At 39.5% G+C, this 21,976-nt stretch overlaps 1 protein-coding gene across 5 annotated transcripts in view; it reads right to left on the reverse strand.

The window, feature by feature from the left end:
• Nucleotides 1-21,976, reverse strand: part of nhsl1b (NHS-like 1b) — a 100,668-nt gene that overhangs the window by 23,270 nt on the left and 55,422 nt on the right. The gene's annotated exons all lie outside the window — the stretch shown is intronic.

Raw genomic sequence — 21,976 nt, forward strand, 5'->3', positions numbered from 1 at the left:
CCCCACCTCACTGCCAGACTGTTTTATGTTCTTCTGAACTTTAAAGTTTGTCTATGAGGAAACCTAACTAGTTTAGAACTAGCTAGAAAGGTATTGCTTACAGTGAGGTTTGCATGAACCCACATAACACACTTGCAGTGTTTAGACTTGGACATTGAACCAATCTTTTTGTTTTCCAAGTTTATTTGCATGTAAAGGTGTGTCAAATGTTTAGAATTTCAAGATAATATCCAACCTGGCAGTTACTTAACGATTTTAGCGAACACTATTATTGAAACATCAACAGTTAGCTTAACAATTTAATTAGTCGCCCGTTTATTTCTAAACCTGTTTATTCAGCAGATGGTTTAAATGGTGCACACAAATCTCCATCTCAGAAGATTGAACTGTTGGTGGCAGAACAGCTTTCTGGCTGATTAAGGTTTTTTTTTTTCACGCTTGCATGTTTACGTCCTTTGTTCCAAATTTGTCTGTTAGCAGCATTACGTTGAAAGTACGTAACAGATTTTGACACAATTTTAGACCGACAACATACATGGTGGAAGATTCCATTACATTTTAGAGGGGATTCAGATCAATCTACAGATTCTGAATCATTTTTTTTTTATTTTTTTTTTTTAATCCTTATCTCTCATCATTGGCAACATTTAAAAAATTCATATCTCGGTTCATAATTGACCAATCTTTGTTAGATTTGAATTAGTTATGTAGGGTTGGTTGCTCAATTACCCCACTAAGTTTCATTCGGATTGGATCCAGATTGCACATTTATCAAAAAAAAATTAGAAAATGGGAGCGTTATTTAAATGATGATGGTACCATCAGGATCACTGCTAATCACTGGCAAAGAGGATATTTGGCACTTTGAGGAGGTTTGCACTCCTCAAACATGTAGCGAGAGACAATTTTTTTTTGTACTTTTCCCATACATAATAGAAAAGAATCAACATGGACATGAGCCTAAACTGACCTATGATAATTAATCTTTGGTAAACATTGATAATCTAACAGAGGAAATATAAGTAATAAATCATAATGGGAGAATTCTTAGTTTACATACATTCGTAGCCAGCAATGAAGTTGATCAAGTAACCATGAAAGTTTGAAACTTCTTGGAATGTAAATTACAGCCTTTGGGTAGATTATGTCAGGTTCAGCTTGGCACGCGTACGGTATTAGTACAATAATTAATGCAAGCACGAGTCCAAGCAGCGTGGCTCATTAAAGAGTCTATTGTTCTTAGGCCGACGTCGACACATGACTGACAGGTCAACCTCTCTGTTTGCTGAAGCAGGGCTTCAAATCTAGGACAACTCTCGGATTAGCGATATCCGTTCAGCCACACTTCCCTCTGCTCTTCCTCCCACAAAATATAAAACCACATCGGACCACCACAGCGTAAACAATATCAATATTTCATCTGTTCCTGCTCCCAGCTGCATATGAAATATGTGTATGGACTCAATGAGGAAGTATGGATACAAATGTATAGCCATTTAGCTTTTAGTGGGAGTTTAAAGGTCAAGCCCGGCATTATTAACCTTTTTGCCCTACCGTTCTCTATTACATAGGTCAAAGTATTTTGTAGACATTTTATGTCTACGTTTACCATAAATATTGCAATAAATCCCCTTATTTTACTTCTAAATTCTAGAGATGTCCCAATACAACTTTTTCATTTCTGAAATGATACCGATATTGCAGCCTTGCGTATTGGCTGATACCGATATTAATCCAATATCAGCATGAATCACACACACTTTTTTTCTTTAATAAAAAACTAATAACTTATTTTGTAGTGTGGAATGTTACTCAAACAGAGAACAATAGTCAGCAACAGTAGGTATGAGAAAAACTTAACCATTTATTATTAACCAATTGGTTACATACATTTTAACCTTCAACATAATATCTACAGTATTGAATAAAATAAACAAAAAATTAATTGGGGGAAGAAAAGAAAAAAACTGGAAAATCCGGAAATTTTAATCCGATATTGGTTTTCAGGATAATATCGGACCGATATCCGATATCAATATCGGATTGGGACACCCCAATATGGACACTTGAAATGCGCTGCTAAATTAAATTTACTTTGTTGATCAAAGCAATTCATGTTTGAAATTAATTCTTAAATATTGTTTTCTTTCAATGAGTTTGAAAAAAGCTTCAATTGAAAGTATGCTGATCAGTTTATTCATTCAGAAAATATCAGAACTGATTTCATGTTGTGTTGCTCATTGTAGGGAACAAAAAATATCCTTTTTTCATCTTCTTCACCTGATTGGTCCACGTAACCTGGATGTCTTGTGAAGTTGATTGACAGAGAATGATTTCCTTAAAACATTCATTCAATAGCCTAAACTGCTTTTAAAAACACATTTCATGTGACAGGTCCAAGCTTTTAATTTCCTTATTGGATTTATGAATAAGGAGCTAAGCTGCCTTTCTAAAACCCTTCACCTTCAGTTAATCTGCTGATGTCAAATCTCTGTGCCGCTCCCCTGTTTTCATCACTCTCACTCTCCCCTTTTTCAGACTTTACTGCGGATGCGATCCAGACTGTATTGATTTTTGGCCCCTCCCCTTCTCGACTGTATTTGCCCCTTACTTTAGTCTATGGACACATTTTCCCAGCATAGAGAACAAAATACACAACTTAGGTGGAGGTGAGATAGAAAGACAAGCTCTTTGCCAACTAACAATTGAATGCCCCTTAAGTCACTTCATTCAAGTATCCATCCACACATCCTCTTTAGGGTCACTCACCCAGGTTCACATACTGTGGATGGAAACCACAGAGAAAACACATACTTGGGGGCAAACTCCACACCTAAACATTATTTGGTTATTTTAATTTGTTTTACCTAAAACACATTAGTAATTATGAGAACTGAAAAAATTGTATTAAAAAAGTTATTGTAAATAAGGTTAAAAACTGTAGATTAACGATGAGATGAAGATCCATTTAAAGGAAAGTTAACCTGGCTTCTTTTTCATCTTCGTTGCAGTTTCCCCCTCTTTTTCTGTGAATGAATATGCATAATTTAGAGCTTTTTCTGTGAATGAAAATGTATAATTTAGAGGATGTATAAGGGAACATATGTCCTTTCATCCCTTCCCCCTTTTTAATCGCGACATATGAATGAAAGCGTAACATCGGGGGTCAAAAAGAACTGGGTTGCTTTGGTCGTCTATATAAAGCAAAACTGATTGTGAGTCACACGATTAGTGTTTGGAGGAATAAAGGTGAGGAAATACCTTGAATGGTTAATGTGTTGGAGCTATTTCACCACTTTGGCCATAAATGTTACAATCGGTTTTTTTTTTATGTTTATATGAGATGATGGACTCTCACTACAACACCACACACCATACAGCCAAGGTGATAGAGAAGCAAGCCTGAGCAAACAAAATGTGATGGTCACATTTTTAGCACCACTAATGTCTTTAACATGAGGAAAAGTTCTCGCCCGTCTCCAATTAGCCTCAATAAACTCCTGCACTTTGCTACGTGACCTTTTTGCGACACCGAGCAGCCCTCCCTGTCCCGGGCCTCCTGTTTGTCTCCTTGTTCAGCAGACAGAGGTTACTGGGTGACTCTGTTTCTCCTCCCTCCTCCCTTCAACTTATCTTCTGCTCTTTCCGTCTGACCTACTCCATTCAAGCAGCTGGGATGCCATCGCACATGGAGACAAGCACGAGCACGCAAACGTCTACAAATGCTGTCAAAACAGATCTAACAACTGGGCACTTTGTCTGTTCAAATACTCAGCTCAACCAGTTGTCCTTAAAGACACACTCAGAGAAAGTTGTTCTCGACAAGAGTTTTATTTTAGGTGGGATGCTCGGAAGTGGTTTTTCACAGTTGGTCTTTCAAAAACAAGACAGGAAGAAGAGTCTGAGAATTCTTTTGGAGAAAGTTCCTAACAGTGGCCAACAATGCATTGTATATCTGATGCTTTTACTTTTTGGTTATGGGTGCAGCTTCCTGTGTGACGAATGATGAAATACTCTCTTTGTGATCCCTGAGAAAACCCTACAACTCCGACTGACACCCTGCAAAACAAACCTCAAACCAGGCCGGACTCAAACGGGCTTTACTCTTTGTTTTCGTGTTTTTTCTACTCAACAAACGCACGTTCACAGAAAAACCTTGATGTGGTGATGGTTCAAATATCACATAACAGTTCTCACGCAGACAACAACGTATGTTTTGAGATGATATAAAAATTGCATAGATGTACAAACAAGGCCATAGAAAAAGGATGAGAACCAGATCAATCAAACTTTGATGTGGCCAAAGCAAAGGTCATACGATAGGAAAGTCAGAGAGAGGGAAGTAGAAAAAAGTCAAAAATGAGCAGATGAAAGAGAACCTGGGGCGCCTTTTTATTCATAGATTTAATGAAAACAAAAATTAAACACCAAAACTCAGCATGCTTTGCGTTTATGCTTAAATTGCCGTCCTTGATGTCAGACCTGAGGGCTCCCCACTGACGGCCTTTGAAATACAAGCCAAGACTAAATAAAGAGGAGTACACCGTTCACACATGCCTGTTTGAGCATGTAAACAAGTCCAAAATCTATCAAAGTCAGGCCTTTCAATACTGGGCATCAGCCAAAATATCCTTCTTCGACAACATCAGTTTCCTTTTAAAACCAAAACATCATGAATAGGATGGTTCACAGATTGCTTTTTGCCTTGTTCCAATTGACGTTGTCAGCATCTGTACCAAAACTGCTTCACATTTAGGGGAGGCACACTTTTTCACAATGTCGATAATTTTTCCATTTTCAGGAATATTGTTTGAACTGTTCTCGTGTTCTTACTCATTTAGTATAAATACAGGGAGTGACTATTAATGACCATACTTACCTTTATATCATTGAGCTATAAAAAATAGTAAAAAAGTGTGCCACCCTTTACTGACTTTATATTGGGAAAATGTTTGGTACAGATGTTCAAAATGTCAATAGAAACAAGGCAAAATGTGATCTGGCATAATTTGGAAAACTTTTACTTATACCATCATATTGTGAACCACCCTCATCATGAAGTTGTACAACTGTTAAAACATGCTTTTCTCCACATTTATCATACTGAGAGTTTTATGGCCTCATGTCAACTTCAGCACAATGAATTCAGATCACTTTTATACCTACACGCCTGATGTGCTCAGAGCTTAAACATTGTTATTTTATGAGTATGCTGATTTGTGCTGTGGGCTTTTGAGGCTTTTTGAAAAGTTTAGCAGGTTTGTTAGTAACTTCAGATGTTTTATGTGACAGTCGGGGTGGATTTGTAGCTAACATCCAAGTCCTCCCTAGCAACAGCCTTTAAATCTCCTAGAATCCGACCTCACTGTGGTCATCACACCCCATGATACCGGCAAAACATTATTGTTAGTTTGTTGCTTTTAGCGTTTCTTTGGGGTTGCTGAACACATTGGTATGTAGAAACTCTTAAAAACATCCACCCAACAAAAATACTGGCACTCAGTTCCAAATTCCAAACTAAAATCAGGAAACACAATCACATACAGATTGTTTTCCCCTTCAATAACTTTTCAAACCACTTTGGGAGTAGGAAAGACAAACCTGGCAACCCACAAACTACATTAGCAATCATTAACATCCAGCCACACTGTCTCCACCCTCATTGACTAGGGGCTCATCTCTCTGCAGTAGATGCTCTGGGCACATGCCATCAATAACCACAATGCTTAACCATGTGTGTGTGCGTTTGTGCATGTGCGTGTGTACGTGAGAGAGAAAGGTTCATGTGTCTGAGTCCTGCAGGGGAGAAATCTTCCTGACGTCTTACAAGATATTTAGCCTGAAGCTGCAACTGCTTGGGTTTTGTTTGCAAGTGCACGTGTGAATGAGTGAATGTGTAAATGTGTGAATGTGTGGCCCCCAGCAATGGCTCCGATCCACTGCATCTAAACGACAAACAATGTAACTCATGACGACCTGCACAATAAAGCAGGTCATATTACCACACGTGCTATGCACCAAACCTTTCATTGTATCATGTTTCTCCCTGCACACACTCATGCACTATCATAAGACAATAAATGTGCACGTGCATTAGCTCTACATGCACACTAAATGGATGCTTGTGCACATAGACACATGGATTGACAAAGAAGATGCATACACAGAAAACAATACGTTGGCAGCCATCTTGGGTTATTGACCTCATTCTTCTCACAGGAGAATTCACCTCCTTAGTTTTCTCGCACATCAAACAAGAAACCATTCAGATTTAATGTTACTTTCACAGAAAATATCATAAATTGGTATGGAGTAGGCTTTACACCCATCTGATCAGCTATATCGGATCGGCCGATATTTCGCATTTTATGCAATTACTGTGATCGGCTGTAATGTCTTAATTTGCTGATCCGATCAATGACGTCGTTGTTGTAATGAAACTTTCTGTAAATGCTCCAGTTGCATTGTTTTATCGTGACAGGGCTTTATTTCTCTCGCATTTATGCACAAAGGGGAAAACCTATGTACGAACGGCACACACGGTGTGTGTTTGTATGTGTGTGTTTTTATTGTTTTGTTTATTCAGCCTGAGTTCAGTCAATCATGTTAAAGGGCCACGCACCCACCCACAAACACTTTGACAACAAATGTTATGTTCAGGTCCTACAGTACATGGAAATGATTCAACTCTTCTCAATCCCTCACAGTCTTTAGGCTGCGTTTAGGTCCCGAGAAATGATACCGTTTGATTTTCCGTGAATCTGTTTCCGGTAGTAGAAGGAATATGGTCGGTACCTCAAAAAAAACAACCCGAATTCATTTGATTGGATCAGTGATTGGTTTTTTTAAACTCACTGATCGATGATCGGCCTAAAAATCCTGATCGTGTGAAGCCTAGTATGGAGCATGGATAAAAGCCTGTTTTATTGTGACATCAGTACTTGCGTGATGCTTGAGGAAAAAGAAAAGAGATTGTTAGTCTCAACGGGACTTCCTGGTTTAATTAAGGTTAAATAAATAAATATGTCACATATGCACAAAAGGTTTGTCTTTCATAGTCCAGATTGTAGCTGTTAAACTAGAGTAACCTGAGGGTTTCAAAATATATATATTCTTTAAATACGATTAATTGTTGAGGCTTGAGAAGCATGTTTTAGCTGTTGCTGTGACCCGTGAGCTCGACTCTAACTGCTGATGCGAGGGTTCTGTCTCATTTCGACAGACTGAGCTGATTTAGGTTAAGTGCCTCCAGTCGCTCAAGGGCACGATACAACAAGCCACCTGGGGCTAGCCTTCATTAAGGCAATGAAAATCGAGTGCGTGTGCGTGTGTGTGTGTGTCAGAAAAACCACAGGAAGTCACATCAGCAACAACGACTTCTCCACCACTGCAGCAAAACTGACCCTGTACAGTTTGACCCATTTCCCACATTGCACCTCCCCTCCAACAGTAGGTCATATGTGAATAATAAGGTGCGAGGGTTGAAATACTAACAGATTTAATCAACAATGAGACCAACTAATTGACCAGTAACTACAAGTTCAGGAAGTGAGTTGGACAAGGCTGCTCGAGGCAGCATCCCAGTTAGGGTTAGAGGATGGATCCCAGTTCTGGTGGTTGGAATCAATTGCTGTCATCAGCCAATATATTTACACTGCATGGCTGCATCCGTCTCTGCTCATCAGGACTGCAGCATAAATTCAATTTATGCAGATGTTAGGGCAATGACTCGACAATAACATAAGTTAGTCAAATGTGGGATCATAAATCAGAACTAATGGAGTAGGACAATTTACGGAATATTGTTAATATCTAGATGTTCCCGTTAGATCAAGATTTGTTTTGCAATAGAAGGAACATTAAAGACATGCCCTGCTGCGACCCTGAACAAGAACAAGCCACTTAGAAGATAAATAAATGAGTGAATTAAAGAAATGGTTCTAGATGTTGCCCATATGGGACAAAATGTTTCATATATAGTATTTAAATTACGGTAATATTGCACATAATTAGGCCTGAAGCAGCCAAAAAAATACGATTGTGTTTATTAATACATAATTGACCTTTTAGGGCATACTAAGTGTCCTAATACAAGTGTTAAGAAGTAAAAGCTTTAGAGGCAACTCTCACTATGCAGACAGCATCCTCCTGTGATTACCCTCTGCTTCCACTGATGGAGGTCACAGATCCTGATGTTAAAGCACTTACACAATGAAAGGCCACACACTTGACCTGTAAGTAGACGTATAATGCTTTCTTCTTTCTTATAAAAGCTATGAGGGAACTGTACGACTACAACTGTAATATACAATATAGGGATTTGTCATCCTATGATTAGCACACAAAGGGTTCAAAATGTCTCAGGACAGGCATAGTGACGTGTATCAGTATCATCCACCATCGATGCATGTCATCTGGTTTATCAACCAGGTATTATTGAAACAGCACACACACACACGCGCACACACGCACACACACACACACTCGGGCATACAGCTGGCTGCTTCCTCCATTGATAATCCCATGTTCAGACCTTGTCTGGGAAAAAAGCACCACCCTAAATCCACGCACCCCCCCCCTTCTCTGACTCCCCCTCCCTCTTCTGTCCCATTAGAGCAGAAATAAATGGAAGCCATAATAGCGAGAGTAGACTGATTTAGTACACTAATGAGCCTCTAGGGAAGCAGGTCCAAATACTCCAAAATTTAAGACCTCCATAATGTTAAATTAAATTCCACATGACACTTAATGTGTCTCATCGTGGTGTAGACAAATGGGAGCGCAGTGTGTAATAGTTACTAATTTGATTTGACACCTGTGTGTAAAATTTGCATTATCTAATTAACTTGTTTATTAAATCTTAGATAAAAGACCGGTTACGCTTTAAAGTTTTGGATGATTTACTGATTAAAGACCTTCTGCTGCACTGCTGCACTGCATCTTTGTCTTATTCTGCCACCTTGTGGTGAAAACAAGTAACGAAAGGAAGATAACTGGAAATTATTGATAAACAAACAAATTACCAGATATTTATGAGTAATCTCAGATTATATTTTAAAAGGGGAGAACATATTCATTTCCCATCTTAAACCTAGAGTTTATGTGTGTATCCAGTGAAACCATTTCAAAATGAAGTGTTGCCATGACAACGAGGCCAAATCATTAATGAGACAGATTTAAAGAGGCTCTTAAAATCCCTTTCCCTCCTCACGCGCGGCCTCTTACACTCCGTCTCTATGGGGCACAGGAGCTTTTCTAAGGCTCAGCTTTGCTCTCTGAGGCTTAATGGAAACTCCAGCTGACTGGACCATAATAAAGTCTGGTTTGAGATGAAGGCAAGAAGATGGAGGCACTGAAGTGCTTTATGTCTTGAAATGTTAAGGGTCTAGAGAAAAACGATGGTGTAGCAAAACACACTGGTGTTTCTCTAAAACATACCACTGGACACTGAGTGGGACAGATTAGGCAGTGAAATAATATTTTGTAATATGTGTGCATAGAAAACCAGGTTGACAGATCAAATACTCAAAATCAAATCAAATACTCCCATCATATCCACTTGTACATTTACTCAAGTTGCTTTAAAGTCCAACTTAGTCACCAATCGTCCTAATACAAACTATTTACAAATGTCTGTCTTTTTTAGAGCTTTTCACTTATGGTAGAAATTGCCTAGAAACCTGAAAGACTTTACGCATATTTAAAAATGCTTTAAAAACAGATTTTTTTCAACCTCTCTTAATGTATATATATCATGTATTTTTTATGTATTTGTTAGTGTAATGAAAATGTGTCTTGATGTACCTTTTTATGTAATGTTTCTGTATAATTTTAACTGTCTAATTTTTTAGAATCTTGATTTTTTTTCTTTTTATTGGACCCCAGGAAGATTAGCAACCACCATGGTGGAAAAATAGAAAAACAAATAAATAAATAGATAGAGACAAAATCCGGATTGCCAAGCTGCTCTAAGATGAATTATTGTTTATTTAGCAGCAAAAGGGAGGCCTATTGACAATACTGGGGCAGTCATAAAGTTTATCACTATACAGGTCAGGTTTTAAATAAAATAAAATGAGCTTGTACTCACTTAACATTGAAGTTTAAATTCTGTAAGAAACCAAACCATTTTTAAATCAGAGAACAAATACAGAGTACATCTAAACGTTTCGTTGTACAGTAATTATTGTGAGATGTGGGCAATGAAAGTATGCATGCAGAGCGGGAGCAGATTAGACACTGAGGTTAACAAGGCCAGAATCCTCAGAGGACCAGACTCAAAGCAGCGTGAGGTGATAGAAAGCTCTTTCAAACAGCAGCTCTCATTAACAGAATGAGCTGTGACGAGCGCTTTAACACAAGCACTACTGTTCAATCAGCACCAAAAAGGACTGAGCACGAAGCCCTGAAGACAACAGAGAGTAAATGTAGTAACTGGACTGCATTCAATGAGAAGAAAAGATAATTAAAGAAATATTTTACATTTAACTACTCAGTGTTTCCTGAACTTTATGTAACAGGCTTTCCTTAACAAAAAATAAAGTGTCTTTTTGTACGGTTACCATACGGACAACTCCCGGTGCTATTGGTACGGTTACCGAAATACAAGTACGTAGCGGGTTAGGGTTAGGTTATAACCCACTATCGTAACAATTTTTAGGTTTGAAGTTAGGGTTAGGTTTACGGTTAGGTTTAGTCTTAGTCACGCAACCTAAACTAGCCAAATAGGGGTGCTGCGTACGGAGAGAATGTCGGTATATTGATACGGCAACCGCACGAATAGCCACTGCCAAAAATTAAAAAAAAACTAAATAAATAAAAATATTGCCTATATTATTGTATTGTTTATTTTATCTTCATTGCACTACTTGTCACGTGTCTTTTGGGTTTTCTGTGTGTTGCCTTCTGTTATCTTTTTTATTGCACTTTTTCTGATGTGAGCTGTCATGACAGTAAAAGTCCCCACTGTGGGATCAATACAGATCCTCTACTCTAAGATCACGTACTTCTTATTCAACCATTTTTATAGGGTCCGCCAAAGTTTTTTCTTGTTTTTTTATTCACATTTTTTCCCCCGCGTTTCTTTTATACAACCACACATGAACAAATCTGAGCCAAATCAAACCAACATAAACAGAAAGCTGTATCTGGTTGTGTTGTAGTAAACTCTGCAGGCCTCAAGAGGGCTCCCAGGAGCAATAAAGTCAAAGTAGAGAGAGAGAAATCAACATCGATCAATGAAAGAAATAATTTCTCTGGGGATGTCAGTAATTTCCTGTCTGTTCCTTTCTGATGTGATAATCAAGCCATTAGGTTTGTGTCAGTCTAACACAGATGGGGCTCTCACACCTGACTCTAGTCCTCTATCACTCTGACCTCCTCCTCCTCCTGCAGGTCACCTAATGATCTCCATAATCAAAAACCTACTCTATTATACTTAACATTTTATCAATCAAAGTTCAGTGGTAAATCATCTAGGATTTATACTGATCTGATCGGCCGATATTTTTCATTTTATGCAATTAATGTGATCTTAATTCGCCGATCCGATCAATGACGTCATTGTCATGATGAAACTTTCTGTAGATGCTCCCATTGCATTGTTTTATCCGTTTCATTTACACCGTAGAGTTGTTTGCTTTACGTGACACGGCTTTATTTCACTCACATTTATGCACAAAAGGCGAAAATGTCTCGGTTGGAACGAAGCAGCTGAGCGCCGGTGTAGAGTAGAATAACCCTACCGTGAAAGTTTCCTACGATAGACAGTGGGCATGCGCACCTGGCCAACTGCGCATGCGCGTCCGTCATTTTGAAAAAAGGTAATATTCTTTCCTTTAATTTTTAAGGTTAGGGTTAGGGTTCAGGTACGAGTTAGAATTAGGGTTTATCATAGTAGGAAAAATTAAGGTAGCAAAATATTGGACGTATATGTGTAAATAATTACTACGGTATTAGTGCGCATGCTCCTGTAGGAGGCTTTCACACGTAGGATTATTTTTCACTACACAGGGACTTCTTCTCCAGTCTACCGGCTCTGAAAGCGGGTGCAGCGTCTGCTGTTAGTGTGTGAACATGTGAATACGGAGTCTGTAAAATATTACTGAGGTAACATTTTGTAGTAGCTGTACTTTACTTGAATATTATATTTTAGGGACAATTTTTACTTTCACTCCACTATCAAATAAATATTACAAGTGGGTAGGACTAGAAAAGTTTTACATTTCTTCTTCGCCCATGACTACCTGTCAACATTGAGCTGTTGTAACTTATCCTGAGTTACCATGCCTACCTGTCAACATTGAGCTGTTCTGCAAAGTGGCATTTAAGACAATTTTATGAAATAATTCATGAACGGTACTAGGGCTGGGCAAAAAAATAGATTCAATCGATTTATCGAATTTGTAGATAAAAACGATTTTTATTTTGCAAATTGGAGCTTAAAAAAAAAAAAAAATTAAATGTTTTTATTTTCTTTTAATTATTATTATTATTATTATTATTATTATGATTCTTTTTTTTCCACCACAGTTTTTTCAGACTTTTTCACGTTCCGTCCTTGTGGGTTACCATAGCGCGATGTGAGCCAGCCCCCTCTTTGTTTACCCTTTGAGTAGGCTATATGTGTGCCACAGGTGAGTATGACATGGGACTCCAGTTTAATTTAACAGTTGCAACGTTTATTTTGTCAATCACTCAAAAACGGCATACAGCTTATAGTCGATCTGCTCCAGTCTCACACGCTCCCTCACTCCGCACACTGGTCGAGCGACCAGGACATTCAATCACAAGGCTGCCCTTAGGTCAAGAAAAAAGGTGCCGTTTGATTTTTGATTTGGTCGGTACCTAAAAAACAATCTTAATTAATATGATCGGGTGGGTTTTTTTAAACTCACTGATCGGCCCAAAAATCCTGATTGTGTACATTCTAATCATAACTAATTACTAGATTTGTATTACTATGCTGCTTTTTCATTTGTAACACATTTTGATGCAAAATGGCAAAAACAAGCACAAACTGCTGCAAAACCAAATAAAACTCAGCTCCCCCAACTCAATCACATCCCTGTATTTGTCAAGAGATGACTTCATTAACCATCGGTCACACACATGATGCCTTGAGCACATGGTGAACCAATTACTGGTTAGCCGTTGCTTATTAGACATCCAACAGGCTGAGAGGCCTCGCCTGTACTGCGCCTACTGATTACTCTTCACCTCCTTCATCTCCCACTCACACGAAGGCTGAAAATTAACAGTTGAAGAGGAAATGTGAAGCTGGAGCTGCTACCCAATCACAGACAGGAACAGCATCATGGGTTTCTTTGTGGAATAGGAGGAAATTAAAAGACTGACAGAAACTGGGTTGCTTTGAAGAAAAACAGAACCTTAACCCATTACACAGTTGAATGACTCCGACTGACCTCTGGCCCCAAATTCCCAAAACAGTGTGTGTGCGTGTGTGTATGTGTGTGCGTGTGTGTGTGTATGCGTGCGTGCATATTATCCCCATCCTTTCTTCATCTCATTAAACCGTGTGTCATGCCCTACTCTATTGTTCCCAAACCTCAAACTTGCTTTTAGAGGGCTATGTGGGGGGGGGGGTTGTGGTTTCCATGCAAATCACAGCTGAATGTGTTTTTACTCAAATTGTCTTTACTGTCTTTGTGAAAGGAAAAAGTAATTAGCAGCATCGTGAATATTTAAATTCACAATAACAACTAAATTCCCTGAATCAGCGAATGACCAAGCCACTTTGGTCAAATGTTCACTTTTTCTGAACACACTCAAAGCAAAACACATTACTTGAATGAGCAGAATTTTTTTTTAAAAATCTGGGGGTTTAGGCAAAAAGAGAATGTTTAGCTGTTGCTTTGTTTCTAAATGGCTTGAACGATTTAGCCATTGCCAGGTTTTCATTGCTTAGAATGGATAGAAGATTTGATTATCGTCTTGTGGCCAGAGCGAATTAGAAGCGGTCACATTAATGAAGAGTCGAGGTCGAGCCCCTAACCCCCACCCGATTCCGATAGTTTGAATCATATTAACCTAACTGAATTTCAGCAGAGCTTCTCCCTTGTAAACCCAGCCAATCCATTTTATTTAGCCTCATCTATTTACTCTACATGCCTGATTCCCTCAGGTGCTGTTCCTCTGGGAACAATGACTGGTTGGGAGCTAAACCTGCAATCCCACTGAGGGATTATGGGAGGATCTGATCAAACACCTGCTCCACCTCTAAAAGGATATAAAGCAAAAAGCTGCAGCAGAGAAAGACAAAGAGAATATTCTGATAAATTGGGTTTAAAAAACCACTGAAGCAGTCTTGGCCAAATGGGAGCATGTTTGTGTGTTTTAGGGTCACCTGTTCAGCAGGGCGTGAATACACAATGATTTGGGACCCACAGAGCCCAGACAATACTGTACAGATGGATAGCGGCATCATCTTGGGCTGTCAGAGCATGTTAGCTAGAGCGGGCGTGAGGACGGCCACGATCGTCTGGCAGTAAAATGTAAATTGCTACGCTACGTGCACACAGACAAGGAGTTTGGTTGTGAAAAACTGGAGGAAGACTTTGGAAAGTAGTTAACGAGACAATAACAGAAACCAAAATTCAAAGCAGACAATGTGTAGAACTAAACTCAAGTCCTGCTATTTAACATACAAACACAATTAATTATCTGATATGTTGTAAATGTAAATGTCAACTCAGTAAATAATTCTAACATGATGTGTGTCAGTGTCAGAGCTTTAGCTTTGTTGTACTCCTGCTTTAACAACTTCCACTAATTTTTTACCTGCGTAGAATTTCTGTGCGGAAAACCTATTTCTATTAACTATGACGCTACGGCTTTAAAAACGTCCACATTCTTATGCTTAAGCCCATACTCTCCTTTTCAGAATTTCTAGGTTTTCTAAGGCGCTTAATAAATAAATTATCTCGGCACCGGTCCAACGCTTATTACATCCCGCCATCCTGGAACATGTGTTCGTCAGTGCAGAATATGCGCGTCATCGCGACAGGACAAGGCAATTAGCATGCGCAGAACAACCGGAATTAACTTAAAGCGGAATTAAATGTTGATGAGAAGGAATTATTTAATTTGGAATGAAAATCGGACTAAACCAGTCACCTAATTCTGATTTAGGTGTAATTTAGAAATACATTTGCATTTGGAATTAAGTGTTTACAAGGCCAGTTTAAAGACAATTTAACTTTTATTTTGAATTAAAATGAAATTAAAGCTCTCATGTAAACATGGCCATTCAGTCTCTTTCACATTTTTAATTCGTTTTTTTGTCCCACTGAGGACTTTTTCCTGGTAGCAGAGTTGAAAGTGGGTCACCTCGATAACCTCCACAGTGTCGGCTCCATCGCCTCATACTGTCAGCTCGGTTACACCCCACTGGTCTGGTCCATCACCTCCAGCTGCTGTGCATTATGTCTTGTTCCCAGGAGTGAGCATCCTCATCTACAACTGTCCCAAAAATGGATGAGGCGTGGTTTTGAGTGCAAGTATGCCCATGCACAAATGCAATGATGTGAATGAAATGTCACCGAATTTGAGAAACTATGGCGTGCATGGGAATCCACTTTTCTTAGGACTGTGTGCGACAGGTTACAGGCTTGGCAACAGCTCATTCGGGTCATCCAGTTCTTGCAAGGAGAACTCGGGTCATGCATTAAAGGTCAAAGGTCTCTGAGATTACGCAGCCACAATCTGCCCTCGTGCACCGAGCAAAAACACAAACACACACACATGGAGATTCAGATGTGCACACGACGACAAATGGCAGGGATCACTCACTCACTTAGAGGTGCAGGGAAATCAGCTAATAGGAAGAGACAAAGCCAAGCTTGGGAAAATCTCAGCCACATGTGTCAGCATTCCTGACGGTTTGACATACAGTATACTAGGTTAAACCTTTTTCCACAATCAGCTCAGATTTGTGACGTACACTGAGGCAGATGTCGGTTCAGAACCAAAAACACTACACAAATGGTTATTATTACTGCACTTTTAGTCTCAAAGAGTCCCAAAGATACATTAGGGACAGTAGAGGCTCCAAATAAATATGCACTTTTCACTTAAAACAAGTTTATGTTACTGTATTTCAATTCTTACTAATAACTTTTCTTTTTTCAATTAACAATTAAAACTGTGAAAATAATAGTGTTTTCGGTTCTACCTTTTCCATTATGGTAGGAGGACAGTTTTCCTGGTGATCCTTTAACTAGAGGTCCGGCAAGTGGTTTGGGAGTCCAGAGTGAGTCCTGTTTCTGGTGCACCTTTGACACGGACAGCAGGCGTTTTCGCAGGCAGCCCTCGGGCTTGGCAGGCCTGGGGTTCTGAATGGCTTTGGGTTGAAGCGTGTTCCCCATCTTGATGGCGGGATGGAACTTGGCGTACAGGGTTTTTTTCCTTCCAGGGGGCCCCTCATTGCAGGCCTTGTCCCAGCAGCTCACCGCCGGCTCCGAAGAGAGGCAGTGCACGTATGTGATCATCCTCAGCTAAGAGCTAAACCCCTGCCACCTCCTTACCCTATGGACCAAACCCCCCCCACAACTCCTCCTCCTCCTTCCAGGATGAGCTGAGTTCTCCGAGCCCTCTTCTTATGGTTAAGGAGACAGAGGGTTATGTGTGGGGTGGGTGTCTGTGTGTCACCTCTCCTCTTACTCTCAAAGCTTAAATCAGGCCTCCCCCTTTTCCCTCTGGAAAGATAGGATGGAGGGGTTTTTTTGCAAGCCACAGGAGACCCAATCACACTTGTCTCCTCCTACTGTTTTTGTCTTCTCTTTCCTCTCTCAGGGGATCCGATTGACGTGCATTGATTTTAGTGACAAAAGAATGGCAGAGTTAAGTATTCCAATGCAGGACTTGGAAAAAAAGAAAAGAAAATGACAGTTAACAATTGAAGTTTTTGTCCCGTGAAATTCCAGAAGCTTGCACAACTGACCACAAGAAAACTTTCAAATCCTCAGCGGATGCAACAATAATTGTTAGCCAGCATTTCATTGGAGAAACCTCTGGTTAAAGCATGTTTTCCTTTACTTTGGGTTATTTCCTCTGCGGCAACATGAAACCAACAATATCAAATTTAAACCCAAAAGACAAAAAGTGCCAGTTCTTGTCCAAAACATGAATTGTAATAAAAATTAATTTGTACTTCCAAAGCAAGTTTTATGGGAAGGTTGCAGCATCAAAGAAGACCCTCCATCCCCCATCTGCCTCTGAGACAGCCCCAGCATGGTCCAGTGATGTCCACATGGCTTCTCAAGTCATCAGCTCCTCCTACTCCCTCTTCAACACTGCTGTACTAATCTGTAAACCCAGATTATCCAGCCCTCGGCCCTAGCCTGATTGTGAGCGACACCAACACACAACACAGATGGACACCAGGCTGCTGTTGCCCGAGTCACAACCTCAACCTCACAAAACTGTAGAGGTCGGAGAAGACGAGGCATGCGGCGTGTCAGAGGGTTAACTCGATGACATACAAGAGAGACACATGCAAGGCGGCGCAGGTTTCTCCTCACATGACTGCTTGACCAAGTTCTGACGAGTGGAAAGCAATGCAGTGCTTTGAATTAACAACATATCAAAGTCCAGAGAGACTAAAATGTGATACCTGACAGTTTAACAGGTGAGTGCAGTGGATGCTAAATGAAATATAGGTGGCATAAGGGAAAGACTAATCTGAAAGGTGAGGGTTTGTATGAGTGTATGATACTTAATTTAGCATTCATTAATACACAATTAATAAGACTAAATGTTTGAACACTAAAAAGTGGGAAACGAGTATTGGAGAAGACTGCATACAATTGTCTCCCTCTTGTGGCGACAAGCATAATCTGCAAAAAACAAGAATGTCTATTGATCAATAAAATGTAATCGTTTTTGGAATATGAAGCATGTAAGCAGCTCACAGTAAAACCAATTTCAGTATCAAATATATTATTATGTAAGAAATATTGGGTAAAATTAGACAAATACTTCTTCCCAAAAGACTATTCTTTTTTTTTTACACGACCCTCTCTTTTTATAATTATCCCTTTAATAAAGTTGTTCTTACCCTTCCTTTGGGGGAGGGCTGGTGATGGTCACAAGAAGAAAAAAAAGACTTCTGACATTTCATTCAGGCTTTAGCGACAAAATGATTTTGCCATTTAAACACTGAATGACCTCAAGTGATGACCTTTGACTAAAAAGCATGATAAAGAGGAAAGTGTTCAACATGTCTATTTTCAGATATGCATTATTTATGTGTCGTACATATTTTAACTAGTCGTTTTATTTGGAAAATGTTTTTAATTTTTTATTCTGTTGTTTAATGAGGGCTTAAATATGCAATCTAAAAAATGGCACAGACATTTTCTATAGATTAGGCTATTTATTTTATTTTTTAAAACCTTCTCATTTGATCTGAAATGTAAACCGCACAAAAGCTTAGTGACAGTCTGGGAGTGCACGTGGGTTTAAATGTGCGTGTGTGTGAGACTGAGATCCTGCCAAACTCCCAAAAGATAGCCTATGGCTAAAACAACCATTAGCGATTGTTATCATTTCCACAATGCAGTAGGTCAGCCAACACACAGGCAGCTTCCAAAATACTAAACTACATACTGTGGACACACACGCGCGCACACACACACACACAAGGCAAAATAGACCAAGCCCTGGATACACACTTATTCATCTAGTATGTGGTATACAATCTGTGGCCTAAATTGCTTCCAACAGTGTTGTTGCCCCAAATCTTCACATGTACAGATAGAAGTTAAATCACACAGTGAGAAGAATGCCTGCAGTGGGTGACACAATCATTCAAAGAAGTCGGGTGTTTTGGTGATGACAACGTTAAGAGAGCATTAGACGGGTACCTCTATGCTAGTGACAGGTGTGTAAGTGTATGTGCACAAATACACATGTTCATTTTCCCAAGCAACTGCAAGCAAAGCATTCAAATTATAAGATTATCGCATGTAAAAAGTTAATACTGTAATGCTATGATAAATATGTATCTCAGGAACATAAGAGTTCAATATAAACATGGGCTAATGAAAAAAATGATCCCATATCATGCTATTTTTCACCCATCTCCATTTGTTCCAAGAACCCCAAAAACATAGTATTTGAGGTTTATTTTCCCAAACTCTCCTGTTTTCCAGAATTTTAGCCTCTGAAAAGTCACTTTTTGAGCAACTCTACACAAACGGGCTGATTTGCGGGATACTTATGCATATTCATGAGTGGGCATGTCTATAGACGGGACACTGACTTCTTCCTCCCCGCAAGGTGACATAAGGCCAGAGGATGGCCCGCCCTCCTCCCACCCACTCCGTAGCAGAGCTCATGCTGCTTTATAAACGAGACAGAGCATGGGGGCGGGGCGTTCGCCGGTACATACATAGACTGTAGGAAATACATACATAGCACTGCGCGAAGGATGCTGAAATGCTCACCTTCATGGGCGTGTCTGTTTACAGTACATGTCAGTCATGGCAGAGAGCTTGCTGGAGGCGCGGCTTCTCCAGCTCAGTGCCGTGTCAAATTTGTCATCAAAGTGGGAACGCGTCATCAAATTGGAGCGAGGTGTTTGGGCTCGCCTTACAGTAAGAAAGGAGAAAATCACCCTCTAACTAACGATTGAGGGAATCAATAAAAAAAACGCTTTGGACATGTGTATGAAGCCCAAATAGCACTTTATGATGTTTAAAGCACAGAAAAGTTGTTTTAGCATAACATGGGCCCTTTAGTCAATAATAAAGCACCTAGTAGTCACAGTCAAGCCAAATCTAGCCTAAAGTCAGATAAATGAGTTTAATCACACTGAGTTTACTTACCCATCAGTTGTGGCGACTTAATGCATCACTTATATAATGTACTTTTAGTCAAAGACAGTCCACCTGCAGTGCTGCATGGGCCAACTATAGGAGGAGGATGCAGGACACTTTGGGAATAAATAACTGATCTATAAATTGTCTACATTCCTGTTAGTATAGAAAACATGACTCAACTGCTCTGTCTGTGTGTGTGTGTGCGTGTGCGTGTGCGCGTGTGCGTGTGCGTGTGCGTGTGCGTGTGCGTGTGTGTGTGTGTGTGTGTGTGTGTGTGTGTGTGTGTGTGTGTGTGTGTGTGTGTGTGTGTGTGTGTGTGTGTGTGTGTGTGTGTGTGTTTGAGAAAGAGAGCGAGAGAGAGAGACCCAAAGCGGAAGGCTTAAGTCGCAGGGACAATGGTAACCATGGTTACAGGTGGGTCTGAATGATTCAGCAGGACACCTGCATGTAGACTGTGTGGGGAACTTTTTCCACTCATCTGCAGGGAGTCGGCCATTGTCTTTTCAAACTTTATGCACAACATCTTTTCCAACATCGTGTACAAACACGGAGGAAAACACCAACAAGCACACTCTACATTCTGTTTCTCTACAAACTCAAATCCAAACACACACTCAAACTCAATGAGTGAATCGAGGGCCAGCTTCTAAACTCCTCATTAAGCCATTGTTTTGTCCATTCTTTTCAGAGGACAAAAGGCTCACTGGAGTCTTGGCAGGTCCTATTCATTAACGACTGTAACGTCACCATCTATTGTTTAGCCATCAAGACTAAAATCCTCCTTCCTTTTTGGGTTCAAGCTGTTTACTGAGGTCAACATCCTGACTTCCTATTATAATGTGCCACACTAATTAACAAACCTAATTGACTTTTTACTTAAAGAAAACATCTTTGCAAACACAAAGTACCTCTTAATATGTCATTATTATTACAATATTGTAATACTGACAACAGCATTTTCATGTCTAATAGTCTGTTGCTGTCAAATAAACAAGGTGTGGTTTCCAGACATGGATTAACTCAGCTGTGTACTTTAAAATGCACTCACCGATTGGGCCTGATTTTGTCTGAGAGGTACAATGCAGGAATTATAAAAGAAAAAGAGAGAAAAAGAAATAAAGGAGAAAGAAAAAGAAGGACTTTTTTATTTTGTTTTACAGTTGTTATATTTTTTTTGTGTTTTTTTTTTAAGTTTTGATTTATTGGAAACATAGTAAAGGTCTGTTGGGTGAACTGGTCATGATGTAAGCCGACATGTGAATCTTGGACATGATTTTGTTGATGTTTATGAATATGTACGACTGATTGAGAAAATCTGAGGAAGAATGTCATCTTTTATTTTGTGAAGACGTTGGAAAAAGGAAAATGGACTCAACCATTATGTACCGGTTGTATGGAGATTGTATGTTGAAATGTTTCAACAAAAAGAATATTTAAAAACAATACAATGCACTCGTTTCTGGTCTAGCTTTAAATCTGCTACCTTATAGCAACAATAAAAAAAGCTCATTTAAAAGAGATCAATTCAATAGCCATATATGTGTGATTCATGCCAAAGCAGCAATTTTGCAAACTGAAATAACTGGAGACACTTATGAAAATGAACCTTAATTATTTCTTTGTGGCCTGGTACCAAATGTTCCAGGGCCAAAAAAGACCAGGCTTTATAAATATAGGCTAAATCTGACAAAAAGCCACTTTGATTGCCTTATTTAACATAATTTTATTCAGAAATGTGCCGACAGACTTTTTAAAGGTAACGTAGAGCTCCTCTGTTTACATGTAACACTTCTGTCTAGTCGTCAGCTCTTCCCCTCCACTGAAGATAAGCACCCTGCCACAATGAGTGTGAGAACGTCCATCAACACTGCTACCCACAAGGCCAGGGGGCAGGTAGAGGGTCAGACAAAGGTCGAGAGGTCACGGTGTGTCCTGACACACGTGCTGTGGATGTTGAAAGACAGTCCCTGTAGGAGCTCAGGAGGTTAAAAAGGGAGGATGTTTGATGATCAATAAAGAAAATCTATGTAATTAGTGGAGGATTAATACAGTTCCACTACTATTCAATACTATTTACCTTTGAATGGAATTGAACTGGTAAGTGGTAATGTCTCACAATTCTTGAGTTGATAATC

The sequence above is a fragment of the Gouania willdenowi genome, chromosome 24, assembly GCF_900634775.1.
Source record: "Gouania willdenowi chromosome 24, fGouWil2.1, whole genome shotgun sequence".
Classification (NCBI taxonomy): domain Eukaryota; kingdom Metazoa; phylum Chordata; class Actinopteri; order Blenniiformes; family Gobiesocidae; genus Gouania; species Gouania willdenowi.